Source organism: Scyliorhinus torazame, chromosome 24 (genome assembly GCF_047496885.1).
Source record: "Scyliorhinus torazame isolate Kashiwa2021f chromosome 24, sScyTor2.1, whole genome shotgun sequence".
Lineage (NCBI taxonomy): Eukaryota > Metazoa > Chordata > Chondrichthyes > Carcharhiniformes > Scyliorhinidae > Scyliorhinus > Scyliorhinus torazame.
In genome coordinates this window covers 48,668,674-48,695,286 of record NC_092730.1, presented here as the reverse complement: position 1 = coordinate 48,695,286, position 26,613 = coordinate 48,668,674, and the positions used below count along the sequence as shown (strand labels likewise).

The 26,613-nt window shown below is 46.2% G+C and overlaps 3 non-coding genes across 3 annotated transcripts; 1 reads left to right on the top strand and 2 right to left on the bottom strand.

Moving 5' to 3' along the window:
• Window positions 1-8,237: 8,237 nt before the first annotated feature.
• On the bottom strand, window positions 8,238-8,310 carry trnak-cuu (transfer RNA lysine (anticodon CUU)). The gene has a single exon. It is a non-coding gene; the product is annotated as a tRNA-Lys (tRNA).
• Window positions 8,311-18,707: 10,397 nt separating this feature from the next.
• On the top strand, window positions 18,708-18,798 carry trnap-agg (transfer RNA proline (anticodon AGG)). Its single transcript is given in 2 exon segments — window positions 18,708-18,743; window positions 18,763-18,798. It is a non-coding gene; the product is annotated as a tRNA-Pro (tRNA).
• A 5,976-nt stretch (window positions 18,799-24,774) lies between these two features.
• On the bottom strand, window positions 24,775-24,846 carry trnag-ucc (transfer RNA glycine (anticodon UCC)). The gene has a single exon. It is a non-coding gene; the product is annotated as a tRNA-Gly (tRNA).
• Window positions 24,847-26,613: the final 1,767 nt, after the last annotated feature.

Below are 26,613 nucleotides of genomic sequence, written 5' to 3'. Positions count from 1 at the left end.
AATAAGACTTGTAAGGCAAGACCTACCCCTCACAAATCCGTGCTGACTATCCCTAATCAAGCAGTGTCTTTCCAGATGTTCAGAAATCCTATCCCTCAGTACTCTTTCCATTACTTTGCCTACCACCGAAGTAAGACTAACTTGGCTGTAATTCCAATGGTTATCCCTATTCCCTTTTTTGAACACGGGTACGACATTCGCCACTCTCCAATCCCCTGGTACCACCCCTGTTGACAGTGAGGACAAAAAGATAATTGCCAACGGCTCTGCAATTTCATCTCAGGCTTCCCATAGAATCCTTGGATATATCCCGTCAGGCCCGGGGTACTTGACTATCCTAAAGTTTTTCAAAATGACCAACACATCTTCCTTCCGAACAAGTATTTCATCGAGCTTACCAGTCTGTTTCACACTGTCCTCTCCAACAATATGGCCCCTCTCATTTGTAAATACTGAAGAAAAGTACTCGTTCAAGACCTCTCCTGTCTCTTCAGACTCAATACACAATCTCTCGCTACTGTCCTTGATCGGACCTACCCTCGCTGTAGTCATTCTCATATGTCTCACATGTGTGTAAAAGACCTTGGGGTTTTCCTTGATCCTACCCGCCAAAGATTTTGCATGCCCTCTCTTAGCTCTCCTAATCCCTTTCTTCAGTTCCCTCCTGGCTATCTTGTATCCCTCCAGCGCCCTGTCTGAACCTTGTTTCCTCAGCCTTACATAAGTCTCCTTGTTCCTCTTAACAAGACATTCAACCTCTCTTGTCAACCACAGTTTCCTCACTAGACCATCTCGTCCCTGCCTGACAGGGACATACATATCAAGGGTATGTAGTACCTGTTCCTTGAACAAGTTCCACATTTCACTTGTGTCCTTCCCTGACAGCCAATGTTCCCAACTTATGCACTTGAATTCTTGTCTGACAACATCGTATTTACACTTCCCCCAATTGTAAACCTTGCTCCATTGTACGCACCTATCCCTCTCCTTTACTAAAGTGAAAGTCACAGAATTGTGGTCACTATCTCCAAAATGCTCTCCCACTAACAAATCTATCACTTGCCCTGGTTCATTGCCAAGTCCCAAATCCAATATGGCCTCCCCTCTGGTCGGACAATCTACATACTGTGTTAGAAAATCTTCCTGGACACACTGCACAAACACCACCCCATCCAAACTATTTGCTCGAAAGAGTTTCCACTCAATGTTTGGGAAGTTGAAGTCACCCATGTCTACTATCCTGTGACTTCTGCACCTTTCCAAAATCTGTTACCCAATCTGTTCCTCCACATCTCTGCTACTATTGGGTCGCCTATCGAAAACTCCCAACAAGGTGACTGCTCCTTTCCTATTTCTGACTTCAACCCATACTACCTCAGTAGGCAGATACTTCTCGAACTGCCTTTCTGCATCTGTTATCCTATCTCTAATTAAACCCCCCCCCCCCTCCACCTCTTTTACCACCCTCCCTAATCTTATTGAAACATCTACAACCAGGGACCTCCAACAGCCATTCCTGCCCCTCGTCTATCCAAGTTTCCGTGATGGCCACCACATCGTAGTCCCAAGTACCAATCCATGCCATAAGTTCACCCACCTTATTCCTGATGCTTCTTGCGTTGAAGTATACAAACTTCAACCCAACTCCGTGCCTGCAAGTACTCTCCTTTGTCAGTGTTCCCTTCCCCACTGCCTCACTGCACACTTTGGAGTCCTGAATATCGGCTACCTTAATTGCTGGACTACAAATCCGGTTCTTATTCCCCTCCAAATTAGTTTAAACCCTCCCGAAGAGTACTAGAAAACCTCCATCCCAGGATATGGGTGCCCCTCTGGTTCAAATGCAACCCATCCTGCTTGTACAGGTCCCACCTTCCCCAGAATGCATGCTAATTATCCAAATACCTGAAGCCCTCCCTCCTACAGCATTCCTGCAGCCACGTGCTCAGCTGCACTCTCTCCCTATTCCTAGCCTCGCTGTCATGTGGCACCGGCAACAAACCAGAGATGACAACTCTGTCTAACCTGGCTTTTAACTTCCAGCCTAACTCCCTAAACTCGTTTATTACCTCCACACCCCTTTTACGACCAATGTCGTTGGTACCAATGTGCACCACAACTTCTGGCTGCTCACTCTCCCCCTTAAGGATCCTGAAGACACGATCCGAGACATCCCTGTCCTTGGCATCCGGGAGGCAACATACCTTCCGGGAGTCTCGCTCGCGACCACAGAATCTCCTATCTATTCCCCTAACCATTGAATCTCCTACTACTATTTCTTTTCTATACTCCCCCTTCCCTTCTGAGCGCCAGAGCCAGACTCAGTGCCAGAGACATGGCCGCTAGGACCTTCCCCTTCCCCCGGTAGTTCATCCCCCCCCCCCCGCCAACAGCATCCAAAACGTTATACTTGTTTTGAAGCGGAACAGCCACGAGGGATCCCTGCACTGTCTGCCTGTTTGTTTTCTTTCCCCTGACTGTAACCCAACGACTCTTGTCCTGTACCTTGGGTGTGGTTACCTCCCGTAAACTCTTCTCTATAACCCCTTCTGCCTCCCAGATGATCCGAAGTTCATCCAGCTCCAGCTCCAGTTCCCTAACACGGTCTCCGAGGAGCTGCAGTTGGGTGCACTTCTCGCAGGTATAGTCTGTGGGGACACCTGTGGTATCCCTCACCACCCACATCCTACAGGAGGAGCATGCAACAGGCCTCGCCTCCATTCCCTCTTACCTTACAGAATATAGCTGCCCTGTGGACCAACTGGACCTCGCCCTCCGACTCTGCTCCCAGTCAGCTGCACTCTCTGTAAACTCCTGGATCCCTTCTCGCTCTTTGCGGAAATGTAGGAAACGAAATGAAAGGAGCACCTTACTCCCTTCTCACCTAACTCCCTCAGTCACCAAACTCTCACTATAGCACTCAAATGCACCAAATTCAGCACTCAGTGCAAACCATGATGTTTATCATGATGTGATCAAATGAGCGTCTGTTTCAGTCTTTCTGCGGGGAGTTTTCATGCTGAGGAGAAACATGTTGGACATGGTCTGGGAATGTTTCACTCCGGTCCATTACCAACATATCCTGCCCGGATGGGATGGGCATTTCCTTCCAAACGTTGCAGGACACTTTATTAATATTGAATAATATTTGTTAAGTATCATTTATTAAGTATTGTTTCATATGTTTAGTGTAGTTTATTTAGAAATATTAATTATCAGACACGATAATTTTTTACTTTCATTCCACAGGGCTAAATCACTGGCTTGGAAAGCAGACCAAGGCAGGCCAGCACCACGGTCCAATTCCCGTACCAGCCTCCCGAACAGGCGTCGGACTGTGGCGACTAGGGGCTTTCCACAGTAACTTCATTTGAAGCCTCCTTGTGACAATCACCGGTTTTTCATTTCATTTCAGCCCGGTGTTCAATGATGGAAATGCAGATTTTGTCAATAAAACGAATTCCCAGCATATTCAGGGACTTTTGTGAATGGACTGATAGGAAACACTTCAATATCATGTCCACGATATTTCCATACAGTGTGAAAGGCCCTCGCTGAAAGACTGGAATCAACCATCATTTGACAGCAAAAACAAAACCTCCCGGCATCGCAGAGGAATCCGTCGATCATCGGAACACACACTTCACGATGGACATAGTCTGATCATGGAGTTACAGGTTTCTACTCCTGCCTGGCTTAATTCCCCAGGAAATAGGGATTATATTCTTTCAGCGAGTCGTGAAAGTATACTTGGAGCAGATTAAAGATAAATTCTTGTGTTGGGATGAGACTATTCCTGGTAGAAAGGTAAACTTTTCAGAAAGTGCCTCAATATTCAGCGGGTCCGTCCATGACAAGACTGAAGAACGATCACTCGTCTATCCAATCGGTGAGGTTTGCCTTACCATGAGACAATATTAACAGAGACAACACCAGGTTAATTAGATTCTGATCACACGGTTATAATAGAACTGAATCATGAAAACCCAGCCTTCACAACCTTGCCCCTCGCCTGAGGTATGGAGATAATGAATGGCTTAGATAGGGTGGACGTAGGGAATTTGTTTCCATTTGCAGAGGAGACTAGGACCCGGGGGCACAGCCTTAGAATAAAAGGGAGTCACTTTAGAACAGAGATGAGGAGACATTTCTTCAGCCAGAGAGTGGTGGGTCTGTGGAATTCATTGCCACAGAGGGCGGTGGAGGCCGGGATGTTGAGTGTCTTTAAGACAGAAGTTGATAAATTCTTGATTTCTCGAGGAATTAAGGGCTATGGAGAGAGAGCGGGTAAATGGATTTGAAATCAGCCATGATTGAATGGTGGAGTGGACTCGATGGGCCGAATGGCCTTACTACCATTCCTATGTCTTATGGTCTTATGATCCTCAGGTTAAATCAGCACCAGCCAGATCTCACCCTCAAAGGGGAAAGCAGCCTATGGTCATCAGGGACTAGAGCGACTTAATTTACTTTAGAACTGGATCAATGTATGACATTTCCAGGATGTGACTTCCTCAGACTGACCAAATGTTTGACAGCGTGGAAATTAACGACCATTGAGGAGTTACTGCTACCTGAGGCTTGGCTGGAACGTTGGTTTTAAAGGTTCATCATGAAATCTAGAGATAAAAAGCCGGGTTATCATGAAATCATTAAAATGTAAAAGGAGGCCATTCTGCCAATCGACTCTGCAACGATATTCGGAAAGAGCCTCTGTGTCCCCACCACATCCCTGCAACACCACCCAACTTTCTGAACACCAAGGAACAATTTAGCATGGACACTCCACCTAACCTGCACACATTTGGACTGTGCGAGGAAATCGCAGCACCCGGAGGAAACCCACACAGACATGGAGAGAAAGTGCAAACTCCACACAGTCAGTGACCAAAGGCTGGAATTAAACCCGGATCGCTGGCGCTGTGAGGTAGCCACTGTGACAACGTGCCACCGTATGAGGTCATAACACGTCATATATCAGATCAAGCATGATCTCATTGCAATACGGAGCATATTCGATGGGCTGAATGGCTTACTTATGCTCCTACGTCTTATACCCTGACATTGTGCAATGTTCTGCTATTTGTCTCTAAAACCCTTGTTAAAACAACGTTTAGCGAGTTGGTCACACCGCAGGTGAAAGGTACTGAAGGAGATAGAAAATGGGAGACCAAAAGACAGAGCAAGAGTAGGAAAGCAGTGCAGGTGTCCCCTGCGGTCATCTCCCTGCAAAACAGATATACCGCTTTGGATACTGTTGAGGGAGATGGCTCACCAGGGAAGGCAGCAGCAGCCAGGTTCATGGCACCGTGGCTGACTCAGCTGCGCAGCCGGGCAGGAAGAAGAATGGCAGGGCTATAGTGACAGGAGACTCAACCGTAAGTGGAATAGACACGCGGTTCTGCGGACACAATCGAGGCTCCAGGATGGTATGTTGCCTCTCTGGTGCAAGGGTCAAGGATGTCTCGGAGTGGCTGCAGGACATTCTGGAGGGGGGGGGGGGCGGGGTGAAAAGCCAGCTGTCGTGGTTCACATAGGCACCAATGATATGGGTTAAAAAAACGGGATGAGGTCCTACAAGCTGAATTCAGGGATTTAGGAGTTAAACTAAAAAGTACGACCTCAAAAGGTAGTAATCTCAGGATTGTTACCAGTGCCACGAGCTAGTCAGAGTAGGAATGTGAGGATAGATAGGATGAATGCGTGGCTCGAGAGATGGTGCATGATGGAGGGATTCAAATTCCTGGGGCATTGGAACCGGTTCTGGGGGTGGTGGGTCCAGTACAAACCGGACGGTCTGCACCTGGGCAGGGCTGGAATTGATGTCCTAGGGAGAGTGTTCGCTCGAGCTGTTGGGGAGAGTTTAAACTAATGTGGCAGGGGGATGGGAACCGACGCAGGAATTTGGAAGGTAGTAAAACAGGGACAGAAACAAAAGGCAGTAAGGGGGAAAGTGTAAGGCAGAGAAGCCATAGTCAAAAATCAAAAAGAGCGACAGTACAAGGTACAGTGACTGAGGGGAGCTCCGTGAATAGGACCAGGAATACTAAAAGGAATAAAACGGGAAGTAAAAACATTAATGGTAAGCGACGCAGCAGGTTGTTACACAACATTATGGGTTCAACCACAAGGAAAATTAGGAGAAAAGTTAAGAGGAAATATAACTTAGGAGAGGCTACTGATCGAGGTGTTAAGATTCAGAACAGAGGTAAAAAAGCCAACATAAGTGTACTTTACCTGAATGCTCGTAGTATTCGGAATAAGGTAAATGAGTTGATGGTGCAAATCATCGTGAATGACTATGATTTAGTGGCCATTACTGAAACATGGTTAAAGGATGGTCACGACTGGGAGTTAAATATCCGAGTGTATCAAACTATTCGGAAGGGCAGAGTGGATGGTAAGTGAGGTGGTGTAGCTCTGTTATTTAAGGATGACATCCGGGCAATAGTAAGGGATGACATCGGTGCTATGGAGGACAAGGTTGAATCCATTTGGGTGGAAATCAGGATAGTAAGGCAAAAAAGTCACTGATAGGAGTCATCTATAGGCGAACAAATAGTAACATTATGGTGGGGCAGGCAATAAACAAAGAAATAACTGGTGCATGTAGGAATTGTACAGCAGTTAACATGGGGGATTTTAATCTACATGTCGATTGGTTTAACCAGGTCGGTCAAGGCAGCCTTGAGGAGGAGTTGAAAGAATGTATCCACGACAGTTTCCTAGAACAGTATGTAATGGAACCTACGAGGGAACAAGCGTTCGTAGATCTGGTCCTGTGTAATGAGACAGGATTGATTCAGGATCTCATAGTTAGCGATCCTCTCGGAAGGAGCAATCACAATATGGTGGAATGTAAAATACAGATGGAGACTGAGAAAGTAAAATCAAACACTAGTGTTTTGTGCTTATAGAAAGGAGTTTACAGTGGGATGAAAAAAGAACGAGCTAAGGTAGACTGGGAGCCAAGACTTTATGGTGAAACAGTTGAGGAACAGTGGAGAACCTTCCGAGCTATTTTTCACAGTGCTCAGCAAAGGTATATACCAACAAAAAGGAAGGACGGTAGAAAGAGGGAAAATCGACCGTGGATATCTAAAGAAATAAGGGAGAGAATCAAATTGAAGGAAAAAGCATACAAAGTAGCAAAGATTAGTGGGAGACTAGAGGACTGGGAAATCTTTAGGGGGCAACAGAAAGCTACTAAAAAAGCTATAAAGAAGAGTAAGATAGATTATGAGAGTAAACTTGCTCAGAATATATAAACAGAAAGTAAAATTTTCTACAAACATATATTTTTTTTAATAGAGTGGCTGAGGTAAATATTGGTCCTTTAGAGGATGAGAAGGGAGATTTAATAATGGGAGATCAGGAAATGGCTGAGGTACTGAACAGGTTTTTTGGGTCGGTCTTCACAGTGGAAGACACAAATAACATGCCAGTGACTGATGGAAATGAGGCTATGACAGGTGAGGACCTTGAGAGGATTGTTATCAATAAGGAGGTAGTGATGGGCAAGCTAATGGGGCTAAAGGTAGACAAGTCTCCTGGCCCTGATGGAATTCATCCCAGAGTGCTAAAAGTGATGGCTAGCGAAATTGCAAATGCACTAGTGATAATTTACCAAAATTCACTAGACTCTGGGGTGGTCCCGGCGGATTGGAAATTAGCAAACGTGACACCACTGATTAAAAAAGGAGGTAGGCAGAAAGCGGTTAATTATAGGCCTGTGAGCTTAATTTTGGTAGTAGGGAGATGCTGGAATCTATCGTGAAGGAAGAAATAGCGAGGCATCTGGATGGAAATTGTCCCATTGGGCAGACGCAGCATGGGTTCATAAAGGGCAGGTCGTGCCTAACTAATTTAGTGGAAATTTTTGACGACATTACCAGTGCGGTAGATAACGGGGAGCCAATGGATGTGGTCTATCTGGGTTTCCAGAAAGCCTTTGACAAGGTGCCACACAAATGGTTGCTGCATAAGATAAAGATGCAGCAAATTGTGTCAAATCATTCCCTATTGTGCAAATGTGTTTCCGGTTGTGGAAATATGGCCCCTCTGAAGCAGAACCTTTCTGCGCCATTACTGAGACGAAATTTAAATTCCAGATTTATTAAGTCTTGCCACCAAGGGTTAGTTCAGACCTCTATATTCCCAGTCCAGCGACATAACCTTGTGTTCCTGTTGTCAAAACAGTTCGTTCAGCATCAATATTTTCAGATCATAATATAGACCGCCCAACGTGGGGCTCGAACCCACGACCCTGGGATTAAGAGTCTCATGCTCTACCGACTGAGCTAGCCGGGATGGTGCTGCATTAAACTAGCTATTAAACCTCTTCCTGTAGAGAGTAGCTGCGGTGCTCATTCGGAGGGGCAGTGCTAACACAGAATCATCGAAGTTTACAGCATGGAAACAGGCCCTTCGGCCCAACCAGTCCATGCCGCCCAGTTTTTACCATTAAGCTCGTCCCAGTTGCCCGCACTTGGCCCATAACCCTCTATACCCATCTTACCCATGTAACTATCTAAATGTTTTTTAAAAGACACAATTGTACCCGCCTCTACTACTACCTCTGGCAGCCCATTCCAGACATTCACTACCCTCTTGAGTGAAGAAATTGCCCCTCTGGGCCCTTCTGAATCTCTCCCCTCTCACCTTAAACCTATGCCCTCTAGTTTTAGACACCCCTACCTTTGGGAAAAGATGTTGACTATCTACCTTATCTATGCCCCTCATTATTTTATAGACCTCTATAAGATCACCCCTAAGACTCCTACGCTCCAGGGAAAAAAGTCCCAGTCTATCCAGCCTCTCCTTATAACTCAAGCCATCAAGTCCCGGCAACATCCTAGTAAATCTTTTCTGCACTCTTTCCAGTTTAATAATATCCTTTCTATAATAGGGTGACCAGAACTGCACACAGTATTCCAAGTGTGGCCGTACCAATGTCTTGTACAACTTCAACAAGACGTCCCAACTCCTGTATTCAATGATCTGACCAATGAAACCAAGCATGCCGAATGCCTTCTTCACCACCCTGTCCACCTGCGACTCCACCTTCAAGGAGCTATGAACCTGTACTCCTAGATCTCTTTGTTCTATAACTCTCCGCAACGCCATACCATTAACTGAGTAGGTCCTGGCCTGATTCGATCTGCCAAAAGGCCATTCGTCGGCCCACTGGCCTAATTGATCAAGATCCCGTTGCAATCCTAGATAACCTTCTTCACTATCCACTGTGCCACCAATCTTGGTGTCATCTGCAAACTTGCTAACCATGCCTCCTAAATTCTCATCCAAATCATTAATATAAATCACAAATAACAGTGGACCCAACACCGATCCCTGAGGCACACCACTGGTCACAGGCCTCCAGTTTGAAAAACAACCCTCTACAACCACCCTCTGCCTTCTGTCGTCCAGCCAATTTTGAATCCAATTGGCAACCTTACCCTGGATCCCGTGAGCTTTAACCTTCTGCAACAACCTACCATGCGGTACCTTGTCAAAGGCTTTGCTAAAGTCCATGTAGACAACGTCTACTGCACTGCCCTCATCTACCTTCTTGGTCACCCCCTCAAAAAACTCAATCAAATTTGTGAGACATGATTTTCCACGCACAAAGCCATGCTGACTGCCCCGAATCAGTCCTTGCCTCTCTAAATGCGTGTAGATCCTGTCTCTCAGAATACCTTCTAGCAACTTACCTACTACAGACGTTAGGCTCACCGGTCTGTAGTTCCCAGGCTTTTCCCTGCTGCCCTTCTTAAACAAGGGCACAACATTCACCACTCTCCATTCTTCTGGAACCTCACCTGTGGCTGCCGATGATTCAAATATCTCTGTTAGGGGACCCGCAATTTCCTCCCTAGCCTCCCACAACATCCTGGGATACATTTCATCAGGTCCCGGGGATTTATCTACCTTGATGTGCTTTAAGACTTCCAGCACCTCCTCCTCTGTAATATGCACACTTCTCAAGACATCACTATTTATTTCCCTTAGTTTCCTAACATCCATGCCTTTCTCCACCGTGAATACCGATGAGAAATATTCATTCAAGATCTCACCCAACTCTTGTGGCTCTGCACATAGATGTCCTTGTTGATCCTTAAGATGTCCTTGTTGATCCTTAAGAGGCCCTAGTCTGTCCCTAGTTACTCTTTTCCCCTTTATGTATCTGTAGAATCTCTTTGGATTCTCCCTTGCATTATTTGCCAAAGCAATTTCATGTCCCCTTTTTGCCCTCCTGATTTCCCTCTTAACTCTATTTCGACAATCTCTATACTCTTCAAGGGATCCACTTGATCCCAGTTGCTTATGTACGTCATATGCCTCCTTCTTCTTTTTGACCAGAGACTCAATATCTCGAGTCATCCAGGGTTCCCTACTTCTACCAGTGTTGCACTTCACTCTAAAGGGAATGTGCTTACCCTGCATCCTGGTTAACACATTTTTAAAAGCCTCCCATTTACCAGCCGTCCCTTTGCCTGCCAACAGTCTCCCCCAATCTACCTCTGCAAGTTCCTGTCTGATACCATCAAAATTGGCCTTGCCCCAATTAAGAATTTTAACTCTTGGGCCAGACCTATCATTCTCCATAGCTATCTTAAAACTAATGGAGTTATGGTCACTTGTCCCAAAGTGATCCCTCACTAGCACTTCTGTCACTTGCCCTTCCTTATTTCCCAAGACGAGGTCAAGTTTTGCCCCCTCTCTAGTCGGTCCATCCACATACTGAATGAGAAATTCCTCCTGAATACACTCAACAAATTTCGCTCCATCCAAGCCCCTAATGCTATGGCTGTCCCAGTCAATGTTGGGAAAGTTAAAGTCCCCTACTACTACCACCCTATTATTCTTGCAGATATCTGTAATCTCCTTACATATTTGCTCCTCAATTTCCCGCTGACTATTTGGGGGCCTGTAGTACAGTCCTACCAAGGTGATCTCTCCCTTCTTATTTTTCAGTTCCACCCATATAGACTCAGTGGGCGAACCCTCGGATATATCCCCTCTAAGTACTGCCGTGATGTTCTCCCTAATCAAAAACGCCACTCCCCCTCCTCTCTTACCTCCTGTTCTATCCTTGCTATAGCATCTGTACCCCGGAACATTGAGCTGCCAGTCCTGCCCCTCCCTTAGCCATGTTTCAGTCATAGCTATAATATCCCAGTCCCATGTGCCCGTCCATGCCCTGAGTTCATCTGCTTTGCCCATCAGGCCCGTTGCATTGAAATAAATGCAGTTTAATGTAAACCTTCCTTGCTCTCTGCCCTGCTTTCTCTGGTCATGCTTTACACACTCTCCCTTCCTGCCTTTTGTTTCTGTCCCCACTGACTTCCTACATCGGTTCCCATCCCCCTGCCACATTAGTTTAAACCCTCCCCAACTGCACTAGCAAACACACCCCCGAGAACATTGGTTCCAGTCCCACCCAGATGCAGACCGTCCGATTTGTACAGGTCCCACCTCCCCCAGAACCGGTCCCAATGTCCCAGGAATTTGAAACCCTCCCTCTTGCACCATCTCTCAAGCCACGTATTCATCCTAGCTATCCTGTCATTCCTACTCTGACTATCACGTGGCACTGGTAGCAATCCTGAGATTACTACCTTTGAGGTCCTACTTTTTAGTTTAACTCCTAACTCCCTAAATTCAGCTTGTAGGACCTCATCCCGTTTTGTACCTATATCGTTGGTGCCTATATACACCACGACAGCTGGCTGTTCACCCTCCCCCTCCAGAATGCCCTGCAGCCGCTCCGAGACATCCTTGACCCTTGCACCAGGGAGGCAACATACCAACCTGGATTCTCGTTTACGTCCACAGAAACGCCTGTCTATTCCCCTTACAATTGAATCCCCTATCACTATAGCTCTGCCACTCTTTTTACCGCCCTTCTGTGCAGCAGAGCCAGCCACGGTGCCATGAACCTGGCTGCTGCCACCTTCCCCTGGTGAGCCATCTCCCCCAACAGTTTCCAAAACGGTAAATCTGTTTTGGAGGGAGATGACCGCAGGGGATCCCTGCACTGCCTTCCTACTCTTCCTCTGACTGTTGGTCACCCATTCCCTATCTGCCTCAGTAATTTTAATCTGCGGTGTGACCAACTCACTGAATGTGCTATCCACAACTTCCTCAGCATCGCGGTTGCTCCAAAGTGAGTCCATCCGCAGCTCCAGAGCCGTCAAGCGGTCTAACAGGAGCTGCAGTTGGACACACTTCTTGCAGATGAAGGAGTCAGGGACACCAGAAGGGTCCCTGACTTGCCACATCTCACAAGAGGAGCATGACACGGGTCTGAGCTCTCCTGCCATGACTTAAACCTGAAGTTAAATTTGAACTACACTACACAGCTAAGAGAAAGTCAAAGAGAGAGAAATCACTTACCAGCTACAAGCCAATCACTTACCTGCTGGCTGTGATGTAATTGCTCCCGAGGCTCCCTCACAGGTCTGCTTCTCTGCACCTCCTTAAGATGAGCACCAAATTCCCTTAACTAGTTAATTAATTTACTTAATTAATTGGATTTTTTTTTTTTGGGGGGGGGGGGGGGGGAACTCAACCCCAAACACCAAACTCCAAAAATAAAACACAGCCCTCACTCACCTCTTATCCGAACTCAGTCTTACCCAAACTCAGATACACTCTGTTTGCCTCCAGCACTCTGTTTCTAAAGGCACTTCAGCCACACCCTTTGTATCCTTCCTGATATACAGTCGGCCAATAGGCCTGCTCCCGAAACTGATCTCCCGAAACTAACAGCTGACCTGCAAGGTCTGGAAGTTGTTAAGCAGTACTTCCCTCACCCACGCCGCGACCTTTTAAACTCTCCGCTCTGACTCGCAGCTCCCGCGCTTTTTCAAACTCCCGCGCTGTTTCCAAGGTCCCGGCTCTCTCTCTCTCCCGAACAGCTGACCTGCAAGGTAAGGAAGTGGTTAAGCAGTCCACGTTCGGCTGAATGGCCTCCTTCTGCGCTGGATATTCTACGATTCTATGATCCAAGGATGTTGATGCGGTGGAGACCTTCTGCCACACTGCCCACTGCTGACACCATGTAGAAATGCTGGTCTCTCAATGACTGGCGACCAAGGAGTTGGAATAAAAATAACTGATTTAATAGTTGAGCAGCGGCTCCTGGCTTGTGCTCTGACCGCGATCCGTGGAACTGCCGGAATCCCGACACGTGATCATGTTAGTTGCGTCATCACGTGACCTTTCGGCCGGCACAGGTCTCCCTCTGTAATTTCTTGATTCATGATTTTAATTTTCTTCCAGACTCGGAAGTGTAGTGCTGCTGCATTTGAATTTCTAATATATTTCCAATGTAACTGACGTTGTTCCACAAACTATTTAATCAGTGGAATTGTGCGTTTAGGGAGCGGAGGTTTTCGAGTCTCTCAAGGATTCTCTCCAAATCCAAAGGTCATTTCCCACGAAGATTCAACCCCTCCTCACATAAACCCCGGGGCCCCGTTGATCGTTTGAATGCAATAACTTCCTGGAGTTATTCCAGGCTGGTTTTAGAATGTATTCTATCGACCAAATTACTAATGAATGGCATACCAGACACAGCTGCAATGGCCAAGTGGTTAAGGCGTTGGGATTGAAATCCAATGGGCGTTCCCCGCGCAGGTTCGAGTTTTGTTCGCAGCGACTGTGATTCGAAATGTTTGTTCAACTCGGCGGACAAGCCGCTGACTCCGGAATGAATCGGAATTCTGATTGGCTGCAAATAAACGGTTGGAACCTTCATCGAGTTCAGTCCGATATTTAACATTTTTGGGGGGAAACTGAACGAAATATAAAGATGGAAACGTGGTTTGATTTCATTCAGCTGCATGTATATCTCTGTAAAAAGATCGTGGCAGAAATAGAACATATTTTATCTCTCTATCTGTTTCTTTGTTTCTTTCTCTCTCCCTCACTCATTGTTTTTGTGCTTCTCCGGGGACTGATTGGATACACAGTGAAACTCAGCCCCATCTCATCCCAACTCTTTTGGACAAACACGTCCTGGTGATGGACGGTCCTGAATCAGTGGAAGAATCGACAAACTATTCCATTCTTGGCTCTGTGAGAAGTTCCATTCCTGGTTGTGAGGTGGCTCTGAGATAAAGGGATCGAGAGAGAACGAGGTGACTGCAGTCTGACTCTTACTCTGAAAACCAGTTAGTGCGCCCTTGTACAAAGTGGATGTGTCTGAGAACAGGAGGAAAGCAGATCATGGGCCTGTGATTGATTTTATTGAGCCGGACCTAGAAAAGTGAAGCAGACTTTTAACCAGTCAGCGCCTGTGTGTGAGCTGGGAAGGAATTACGGCTGACATTGAGACAGTTCAGAGTGAATTGTTACAGCAAATCAAATCTTCAAGAGGTGTTGGTATATTGTTTTCAGAGAAAATGTCATAATTTCTTAAAAGATCAGTTGTGCGTGTTTTTGTTTTGTTCGGTAATTTGGGGAATCTGTTTGCAGCGGGTGCAGTTGGTCAATATCTGTGCCTCTTGCTTGTCCAGCTCCCCGGGCAGCAGCAGCTCCATTCCTATCCAGATGTGTGGGCAGAAACGGCAAACCCACATTATTGTATTCCCGAGGAGGTTAGAACCCTGCTCGGAGCGGCTCTGCTCCGGAATATTTACTCAGCTCCATAAACAAACCACTGACCACACAAATGATCGGGGCTCCCTTTGCCTCTCATTGATGGTTTTCACCCAATTTGGCTGTTTGGGGAATGAAAGCAAAAATTTATAGGGTCTGGTAATCAGCATTTTTTAATAAACTACACTAAACGTATAAAACAATAATTTATAAAGGATATTTAACCAATATTAATCAATGTTGGTATATTGTTTTCAGAGAAAATGTCATAATTTCTTAAAAGATCAGTTGCGCGTGTTTTTGTTTTGTTCGTTAATTTGGGGAATCTGTTTGCAGCGGGTGCAGTTTGGAAGGAAAAGCCCATCCCATCAGGGCAGGAAATGTTGGGAATGGACCGGAGTGAAACATTCCCAGACCATGTCCAACATGTTTCTCCTCAGCATGAAAACTCCCCGCGGAAAGACTGAAACAGACACACATTTGATCGCATCATGATTAACATCACTCACACCTTAACCATGAGGCCACTGATGAAGTCATGATGGCTTCGAATTTCTCCTAAAATGCCAACTGAACCCACTGACTGGCAGAATTACATAAACACGATATTGCCGACGCGCATCCACAGGCCGACTTGTCGAGTGGTGAAATCTGACATCACTGCTTCTGATCATCACCAGAACAGAGAGATAAATGTCACATTGTTCATTAACATTTCTGATTTATAATTGTGGGGAAACTGATGGGCTTTGGGACGCAATTAAAAGTTGTTTTAAGTGAGATCAAATCAGCGGCTGGCTCGTTGGTCTGGGGAGACCTGTGCCACACACAGCAGCAGAGACTGCAGAGAGAGAATGAATCGAATATTCACATGTCACACCAGAGAACACATCGGAGAACACTTCAGCAGTCAAGGGCATCCAGCCTCTGATCTCCGGGAAAGCGTTCTCCAAGGCAGCCTTCAGGACGCGCGACAACGCAGAATCGCCGAGCAGAAACTTATAGCCAAGTTCCGCACACATGAGTACGGCCTCAACCGGGACCTTGGATTCATGTCGCATTACATTCGCCCCGCACCATCTGGCCTGGGATTGCGGAATCCTACCAACTGTCCCGACTTGAGACAATTCCCACCTCTTTAACCTGGGGTTACCCCTATCTACGGATCTGTAAAGATTTAATTACCTGCAAATGCTCGCATTCAAAGCATTCTCTTACATCTTTGACTTTGTCTATATACATGTTTCCGGAACATATCTCTTCATACACCTGAGGAAGGAGCAGCGCTCCGAAAGCTAGTGTTTGAAACACACCTGTTGGACTTTAACCTGGTGTTGTCAGACTTCTTACTGCGCACATCAGAGACTGACAGATAAAGATTCATTCACCACCCAAATGCCTGTATGCCCCTTCCCCAACGGACACACAAGCGCAACGCCACTGAAAGTTTTGTCATGATTCTGATATGCAGACGTTTTACGGAAACTGGCAAACAACAGAATGATTTTCTCCACTCAATAACAATATCAGAGATTGATCATTACAGATTTAGTTCCACCTTCACACAGAATTTCAGAGAATGAAAGATACTGAATGAATGACAGACTCTCATACAGTCCCAGAGACACTCACAACGCGATTTAACTGAATCCCAAAGACAGAGTGTTACAGTAGATGTGCAACAATCCTAGGAATTACCGGAATATTACAAATATGGAATAAATCTGACTTTGTCATACAGTGTCAGAGACTGAAATATACATGAATTATATTTCAAAATTGATTGCATTTAGCAGGGTGGTAGTGTCAAATAACCCAATGGAGCGAATCCTCAATGTGAAGATGGGGCCTTGTCTCCACAAGGACTGTGCAATGGTCACTCTGAACATATAGTGTATGGGACACAGAGTTCCACAGACTGAATCCTACTTTCCACACAACACCACTGACTGGATTGGATTGGATTGGATTTGTTTATTGTCACGTGTACTGAGGTACAGTGAAAAGTATTTTTCTGCGAGCATCTCAACAGATCAAAATCGTGCATGAGAAGAAAAGGGAATTTTAAAAAATACATAATAGGGCAACACAACATATACAATGTAACTACATAAGCACTGGCATCGGATGAAGCATACAGGGTGTAGTGTTAATGAGGTCAGTCTATAAGAGGGTCATCTGGTGACAGTGGGGAAGAAGCTGTTTTTGTGTCTGTTCGTGCGTGTTCTCAGACTTCTGTATCTCCTGCTCGATGGAAGAAGTTGGAAGAGTGAGTAAGCTGGTGGGAGGGATCTTTGATTATGCTGCCTGCTTTCCCCAGGCAGCGGGAGGTGTAGATGGAGTCAATGGATGGGAGGCAGGTTTGTGTGATGGACTGGGCGGTGTTCACGACTCTCTGAAGTTTCTTGCGGTCCTGGGCCGAGCAGTTGCCATACCAGGCTGTGATGCAGCCCGATAGGATGCTTTCTTTGGTGCATCTGTAAAAGTTGGTAAGGGTTAATGTGGACATGCCGAATTTCCTTAGTTTCTGAGGAAGTATAGGGGCTGTTGTGCTTTCTTGGTAGTAGCATCGGAATGGGTCGACCAGGACAGATTTTTGGAGATGTGCACCCCTAGGAATTTGAAACTGCTAACCATCTCCACCTCGGCCCCGTTGATGCTGACAGTGGTGTGTACAGTACTTTCCTTCCTGAAGTCAATGACCAGCTCTTAAGTTTTGCTGGCATTGAGGGAGAGATTGTTGTCGCGACACCACTCCACTAGGTTCTCTATCTCCCTCCTGTATTCGGACTCATCGTTATTCGAGATCCGGCCCACTATGGTCGTATCGTCAGCAAACTTGTAGATGGTGTTGCAACCAAGTTTTGCCACACAGTCGTGTGCGTACAGGGTGCAGAGTAGGGGGCTAAGTACGCAGCCTTGCAGAGGCCCGGTGTTGAGGACTATTGTGGAGGAGGTGTTGTTATTCTTTCTTACTGATTGTGGTCTGTTGATCAGAAAATTGTGAATCCAGTTGCAGAGTGGGAGCCAAGTCCTAGGTTTTGGAGCTTTGATATGAGCTTGGCTGGGATTATGGTGTTGAAGGCGGAGCTGGAGTCAATAAATAGGAGTCTGATGTAGGAGTCCTTGTTTTCGAGATGCTCCAGGGATGAGTGTCGGGCCAGGGAAACAGTTAGGGGCAGCACGGTAGCATAGTGGTTAGCACAATTGCTTCACAGCTCCAGGGTTCCAGGTTCGATTCCTGGCTTGGGTCAACGTCTGTGCGGAGTCTGCACATTCTCCCCTTGTTTGCGTGGGTTTCCTCTGGGTGCTCTGGTTTCCTCCCCCAGTCCAAAGATGTGCAGATTAGGTGGATTGGCCATGCTCAATTGCCCTCAGTGTCCAAAATTGCCATTAGTGTTTGGTGGGGTTACTGGGTTATGGGGATAGGGTGCATGTGTGGGCTTGGGTAGGGTGCTCTTTCAAAGAGCCGGTGCAAACTCGATGGGACGAATGGCCTCCTTCTGCACTGTAAATTCTATGAAATGTCGTCTGATGTGGACCGATTGCAGTGGATCGAGGCGTTCTGGGAGTATGGAGGTGTTGCGCTTCGTGGTGAATCCTGGTGAATACCAAGAGCTGAATTATGTTGTGAACACTCACATAGAATGGCACACAGAATAAAATGGCGAGATCGTGGAAAATAGTGGACCGTTTTCCATGGCCGGAAGCCTTCACTGAAAAAAGGCAGATCCAGCAGACAGGATTCGCCCTCACCTCCAATGTGTCAGCTCAGCCTTCAGCAGATTGAGAAAGAGAATACTTGAGGAGCTGCTTCATGACAGAATCGTTCGGAGTGACCATTGCACAGTGCTGACTCAGCAACGGCAAAGACTGGTCCCGTATGTCTTTTATTCTGTTCGCAGTGGAGGCCAACTAACCAAAATTAACCAATTTACCCAATGATCCCAGTACGAAAAGCAAGGGACAAAAATTGTTTCTTTTGAATTTATTTTAACAACGAAACGAAATTGAACAGGAATTCAGAAGCGCATTGAGCTGATACAATAAGCTTCGGGAGGCAATGATAAGCTGGTTTGAGTAAGTTTTAACTGTGATTTGGCTCGTTGGTCTAGGGGTATGATTCTCGCTTAGGGGCTTCCATTTGCGCTAAAATGCGAGAGGTCCCGGGTTCAAATCCCGGACGAGCCCTGTTTATTTTTATCACGACGATCATTGAAGTCGGATCAGGTTTGAGCCCCAGAGAATGTGTCAGTGCTGAACACGTGAAGAAACGAACACGTTATTTAAAGACCGTTTCACCATGGTGTTGGACGCTGAATGTAAACTCAAATTAGTAAAACAAACGAACGCCTGTGCATCCAGGTAGCTGGCTGAATGCAATGGGTGTATGTAACCCCGATAAACCTTTGATTTATTTGCTGAATGTCCGCCTTAAAAATAATCAATGTCCCGCTTCCGCCGCCTTCTGAGGCAGAGTTCCAAAGTCGCACAACTCTCTGAGAGTGAGAAATTTCCACATCTCCATCCGAAAAGGGCGACATCCTTGTTTTTAACTGCCCAGTAGTTCTGCTCTCACCCACAAGCAGTGACATCCTTTCCACGTCCACCTTGTCAAGACCATTCAAAATCTGATGTACTTCAATCAAATTAACTGTCAGTCTTCACATCTCCACTGGAAACAAGTGCAGTCTGTCTAACCTTTCCTCAATAGCAAACCCGCTCAAAGAACAACAAAGAACAAAGAAAAGTACAGCACAGGAACAGGCCCTTCGGCCCGTCAAGCCCGTGCCGACCATGCTGCCTGACCAATGACGAGTCTAAAATGTTTTCCACTTCCTGGGTCGGTGTCCCTCGATTCCCATCCTATTCATGTATCTGTCAAGATACCGCTTAAATGTCACTATCGTCGCTGCTTCCACCACCTTCTCCAGCAGCGAGTTCCAGGCACCCACTACCCTCTCTGTAAAAAACTTGCCTTGTCCATCTCCTCTAAACCTTGCCCTCGCACCTTAAATCTATGTAATTGATTAGTAATTGACCCCTCTACCCTGGGGAAAAGCCTCTGTCTATCCACTCTGTCTATGCCCCTCATAATTTTGTAGACCTCTATCAGGTCGCCCCTCAACGTCCGTCATTCCAGTGAGAACAAACAGAGTTTATTCAACCGATCCTCATAGCTAATTCCCTCCATAACAGGCAGCATCCTGGTAAATCTCTTCTGCACCCTCTCTAAAGCCTCCACATCCTTCTGGTAGTGTGGCGACCAGAATTGAACACGATACTCCAAGTGTGGCCTAACTAAGGTTCCAGACAGCTGCAACATGACTTGCCAATTTTGTACTCAATGCCCTGGCCAATGAAGGCAAGCATGCCGTATGTCTTGACTACCTTCTCCACCTGTGTTGCCCCTTTCAGTGACCTGTGGACCTGTAGACATAGATCTCTCTGACTTTCAATACTCTTGAGGGTTCTACCATTCACTGTATATTCCCTACGTGCATTAGACCTTCCAAAATGCATTAACTCACATTTGTCCGGATTAAACTCCATCTGCCATCTCTCCGCCCAAATCTCCAAAAGATCTAAATCCTGCTGTATCCTCTGACAACCCTCATCGCTATCCGCAATTCCACCAACCTTTGTGTCATCTGCAAACTTACTAATCAGACCAGTTACAATTTCCTCCAAATCATTTGTATATACTACGAACTGCAAAGGCCCCAGCACTGATCACTGCAGAACACCTCTAGTCCCAGCCCTCCAATTAGAAAAGCACCCTTCCATTGCTACTCTCTGCCTTCTATGATCTAGCCAGTTCTGTATCCACCTTGCCAGCTCACCCCTGATCCCGTGTGACATCACCTTTTGTACCAGTCTACCATGAGGGACCTGGTCAAAAGCCTTACTGAAGTCCATATAGACAACATCCGCTGCCCTACCTGCATCAATCATCTTTGTGACCTCTTCGAAAAACTCTATCAAGTTAGTGAGACACAAAACTATGCTGCCTCTCACTAATACGTCCATTTGCTTCCAAATGGGAGTAGATTCTGTCTCGAAGGATTCTCTCCAGTAATTTCCCTACCACTGACGAAAGGCTCATTCCTGGCAACAATCGAGGAAACCTTCTCTGAACCGTTTCCAACGTATTTACATCGTTCCCTAAATAAGGAAACCAAAACTGCACAGAATTAGCGAAATGTTACAGCTCCTGGAATAAAAGGGACAGTAGCAATATGGAAATAAATGTGGTTGAATAATCAGAAACAGAATATAATGGTCAATGGAGACTCTTCGGACTGGAAGAAGGTTTGTAGTGTTCCACATGGGTTCCTACTGGAACATTTGCTGTCCCTGATATATAACAATGTGCTAGATCATGGTGTACAGGGAACAGTTTCAAAGTTTGGGATGGTACAATCTTGGAAATTTTGGAAAGTGAGACGCGGACAGTCTAGAACTTCAAACGACAAAATATGATTTTCAGTCTGGAGACGTGTGAGATGATGCATTTTGGTAGGGAAGTATAGAATCATAGAATTTACAGTGCAGAAGGTGGCCATTCGGGCCATGGAATCTGCACCGGCTCTTCAAAGAGCACCCCCATGAAGCCCACACCTCCACCATTTCCCCGTATCCCAGCAACCCCATCTAACCTAAGGGCAATTTAGCCTGGCCAATCCACCTAACCTGCACATCTTTAGAGTGTGGGAGGAAACCGGAGCACCCGGACGAAACCCACGGAGAACACAGACAGTGATCCAAGCGGGAATCGAACCTGAGACACGGCGCTGTGAAGCCATAGTGCTCACCACTATGTTACCGTGCTGCCCCTCAACTATTTATGGGGTGAAGGAGCAGACAGAGCTGGGTGTATATGTGGATAGATCATTGAAGGTGGACGGGTGGAGAGAGCAGGCAATAAAGCATATCTTATTCTGGGCTTTATAACGAGTGGAAAACAGAACAAGAGGAAGGAGGTTATGCTGAATCTGTACAAGGCGCCAGTTAGACATCAGATGGAATATTTTGCACAGCTCTGGGAGCCACAATATTGGAAGGCTGTGGACGTATTGGGCAGCGTGCAGAAGAGGTTTACAGGATTGATTCCATTTATGAGGCTAGATTGGAGATAGTGGGAACGTTCTCCTTGGAGAGGATAAGGCTGAGAGGAGATATGATCGAGATGTTCAAAATCATAATATCAACATATTAACTGACCCACCCTTTACAGCCCTATTCGGTTCATACAAACATTTCTCCAGATACACTATACTCCGAGAGAAGAAACTACTCATCATTTCTGTTTGAAATGGGCGGCCACTTATTCTGAGATTATTCCTTCTGGTCCAAGACTCTCCCACATGGTGAACCAGCTTCTCAGCATCTATTCTGTCAAGCCCCGCCCCCCGCCCCTGAAAATCTATTATATCAGTGAATTTGAATGGTGGGATTTATTCCGTGTTCCAAAGATTCGTTCTGGCCTCTGGATTCCCAATCCAGTAACATAATCTCACATCCCTCTGAACAAAAAAACAGTTGATTCAGCTCATTATTAAACATCTTGGGCCAGTGGGCCGATGAATGGCAAATAGAGTTTAATTTGGATAAGTGCGATGTTATGCATTTGGGTCGATCAAATCAGGGCAGGGCCTACTCAGTTAATGGTAGGGAGTTGGGGAGAGTTACAGAACAAAGAGATTTAGGAGTACAGGTTCACAGCTCCTTGAAGCTGGAGTCGCAAGTGGACAGGATGGTGAAGAAGCCATTCAGTATGCTCGGTTTTATTGGACAGAATATTGAATACAGGAGTTGGAACGTCTTGCTGGAGTTTATAGACCATATCATTTACAGTGCAGAAGGAGGCCATTCGGCCCACCGAGTCTGCACCGGCACTTGGAAAGAGCACCCGACCCAAGGTCAACCCCTCCTCCCTATCCCCATAACCCAGTAACCCCATCCAACACTAAGTGCAATTTTGGACACTAAGGGCAATTTACCATGGCCAATCCACCTAACCTGCACATCTTTGGACTGTGGGAGGAAACCGGAGCACACGGAGGAAACCCACACACACACGGGGAGGATGTGCAGACTCCGCACAGACAGTGACCCAAGCTGGAATCGAACCTGGGACCCTGGAGCTGTGAAGCAATTGTGCTATCCACAATGCTACCGTGCTACCAAGTTGCACAATACATTGGTAAGACCACACACGGTATGCTGTGTTCAGTTATGCTCACCCTATTATAGGAAGCATATTGTTAAACTAGAAAGAGTGCAGAAGAGATTTACGAGGGTGTTCCCAGGACTTGATGGTGATTTATAAGGAGAGGCTAGTTAGGCTGGGACTTTCCCCCCTGGACCGTATGAGTCTTGGGGGTGAACTTACAGATGTCTATACAATAATGAAGAGCATAGCTAAGGTAGTCGGCATCTTTTCCCAAAGGTAGAGAAGTCTAGAAGGAGAGGGCATAGGTTTAAGGTGAGAATGGAGAGATACAAAAGAGACCAGAAGGGAAATTTCCTCACACAGAGGGTGATGGGCATCTGGAACGGGCTTCGTGAGGCAGTGGCAGTGGGGAGGAAGCGGGCACGATTTTATCTTTTGAAAACCAGTTGGACAGTTACATGGGCAGGGTGGGTAGAAAGGGATATGGGCGAAATGCGGGCAAGTGGGACTAGCTTAGTGATAGAAACCGGGCGGCATGGTCAAGCTGGGCCGAAGGGCCTGTTTCCATGCTGTCAACATCTATGACTCTATGACTCTAACCATCTTCCTGAGGACATTAGAATTCCCTCCACAGAATTGTATTGAACCGCTTGATACATAATCATTTCTTTATCCAAATCAAACAGATATTGTGGATTAATTAGGGGGTAAACGAAATACTGAGATGAGAGAGAATTGAATGAACTGAGCTGAGGAAGGAAAACTGGATTGTCAGCAAGTTATACCGGATTTCTGTATAAAACGACCGCGACAGGACCTCGAACCTGCAATTTTCTGATATCATCACTAGATTCCCCAAAGTCAGACTCCTTATCCATTAGGCCATGCGCACTGATGTTCAGCTCATGTAAATAAATACTGCGATTATATGTGTTTCATTTCTGTTTTTTGATGATCCGCTCTTTCCCAGATCCCAGAAAATACAAGGGAAAGCTCCAGCTGCCGGACATGGTCATTTTCAAAGTGGAAAAGCCCTTCACTCTGTGAGCTGTGAAGATTCATGGAGGCTCCGGGACTCTCAGGCCGGCCAGGGCTCTTTAACCGGCTCCATTCACAGGAAAAGTGACTTCAGTTTCCACAATAACATCCGCTCTCTCTGAAACCCCCAAACTGAAATTCAGACTCACCGTGAAGGTGAAGACTGCGGACTGCGGTTCCCGCTCCTGCTGTTTAATACAGATCACTATAACTGTGTACATTGAGCAGAAAGAAATTGCTGTTGTTTGTAAACATTTCTTACTGAACTCACTGTCATTCTGCTTCAACAGGACTAGATGAATTTCCTGCTATTTGACAAATTTGCTCAACCGGGTAAATATGAAATATATTATTTGCATCGTGGAATGGAGTCATTTCGAGAACATTCCCACACAGAGAGAAATTCCTGGAACCAGCTGCAGAAAAGCTCCGTGCGCCTGACATGATTTCAACGCAACCTTCTGATCTGGAGTCAGGCGCGCTCCCGTTGCGCCACAAGCGCAAATTAACTCAGAGATTATTTTTATTTATTTACACTTTGACTGTGTTCTGTACATCAGCAACTGTGCGAAAGAAACGCAAAGAAGTTAGATTGAAGGATACGAAAGGGCCCTGAAGTAAAGCAGCTGTACCACGTGGTTAAGGTGATGCACAATAATCCATTGTGCTCTGTACACGTGGCTTCAAATCCCATCCTCGTCTGTAACGTGTCTGTTGTGTCTCTGTTTGGTCCACTTCATGAGGGTGAAGTGAAAAAGCTGCGGCTTTTAGCTGTTGTTTGACGGCTTGTGGGTGAATAGTGAAACACTGTCCATATTGAAACCATATTAAAAATGATGAGAAAGTTACTTATTTCACTCCCCAATTGCGCCCAAATTCTGAGTTCGGAACTGTTTCTCTTTCTCGGTTTGAAACTCACGAAGTGGCGCAAAAATATACAAAGAGCTTTTTATTGCGATGGCCGGGAATCGAACCCGGGTCAACTGCTTGGAAGGCAGCTATGCTCACCACTATACCACCATCGCTCACTGAAAGAATCAGATTCCAATTGGTACTTTAGATTAGCTTGTTAAACTGTTTTGGAACACTTTCATACTGAGCGTAAGTTATTTCACTCCAATTTCAAATGCTCCTGAATGAGAGTGTCCGTGTCGCACGGCTCCCGTTCTGCCTGGAGATGGCACCAGTCCACAATAAATGTATTTATCTCATTGATTTCTAATGTTGTGTGTGTCATTACTTTGGACACTTACTCTGGCCTGAGACCGTAACTTGTCCTTGTGTCCTGATGCTGCCGTTTTCACCCTATCGTAGAATGGCTCCAGTGCAGAAGGAGGCCATACGGCCCATCGAGTCGGTACTGACCCACGGAAAGACCACCCGACTTCGGCCCAATCGCACCTAACCTTTCGAATACGTCAGGATGGCTGAGCGCAGGTCGCAGTCTCCTTTGGAGGTCTGGGCTCGCATCACACAACTGACATTGACCTTTACTCCGCGAGGCACCATCCAAACCTGGAACCCCTCCCTAACAGCACTGTGTGTGTACATACACCATATGGACTTGCAGCGGTTCCAGAATCCCCTCACCGCCCATTCTCACGGTCAATTAATGATAGATTGTAAATGTTTGGCCGAATCAGCGACAATCACAGCCAGAGGGACCTGCAATAACCCTCAGGGCAGGAAAGGCAACTCATTGTCCTTTGACCCAACAGCAAAATACTGCGGATGCTGCAAACTCGAGACAAAAACAGAAAATGCTGCAAATATTCAGCTGATCCGGCAGCTTCTGTGGAGAGAGAAACAGGTCGTTCCAATGAAAGGTCAGGTTGTGAAATGTTAACTATTTCGCTTTTCACAGTAACTACAGATCCGTACCGTATTTCCAGCATTCCCTTGTGATTAGCTGAACATCCTCACGCTCTGTAGCTTAATCTGTTCAAGCGCCTGTTCCCCTGTTGAGTCCTGATCCCAGAGGATCTGTTCAGTATTTCCAATAATGTTTCATTTCGAATACTCTATTTCCACAGAATTGTGACGCTGAAATTGCTCACACTTCTCTCCATTGTGATGTACTCTGCAGGTATTGACTGCACCGTCTAATGGAGACACGCTCACAGGGCTGTGAGAGAGGCTTTCTTTCAGGTTTGAAGCCTCTTTTGGTCCATCAACAGCACCCGGGTGTATGCAGAGGAACTCGGAATACGGAGCCCCGCTTCCCACGATGGACTTAATCAGGGACAAGATGTTGGTTTAAGAGAGAATCAATGGTCTGAGGATTTGGGTTGAGATTCCTGGCGTTTTGTGAATAGAACAAGGTGGTGGAGCAATGTGACAATAGCAGGATACGAGTTTGGGATATTATCCAGTTTGTGCTGGGGGGCTGCGGGAAGGAAGTCGTCTTGTCTGCCCACCCAAGCTGAATGTTGGGATTGAGGTGGTGATCAGATTCCGAGAGGAGGGTGAAATCCTTTCACTGAGTTTCAAGCTCACAGTGCGGTTGAGTGTCTTGAGTTACAGGAAGATACAGACGGGATGGTCAAATGGGCAGAAAAGTGGCTGATGGAATTTAACGCTGAAAAATGAGATGTGATCCACTTGGTAGGGGGGTTTTCATAGTAACTTCATTGTAGTGTTAATATAATCCTATTTGTGACAATAAAGAATATTATATTTTTATTATAGGATTAATGTGAATGGCCTGACACTGGGAAGTCCTGAGGAACAAAGGGACCTTGGCGTGTTTGTCCAGAGATCTCTGAAGGCAGGTGGGCAGGTTAATAGGGTGG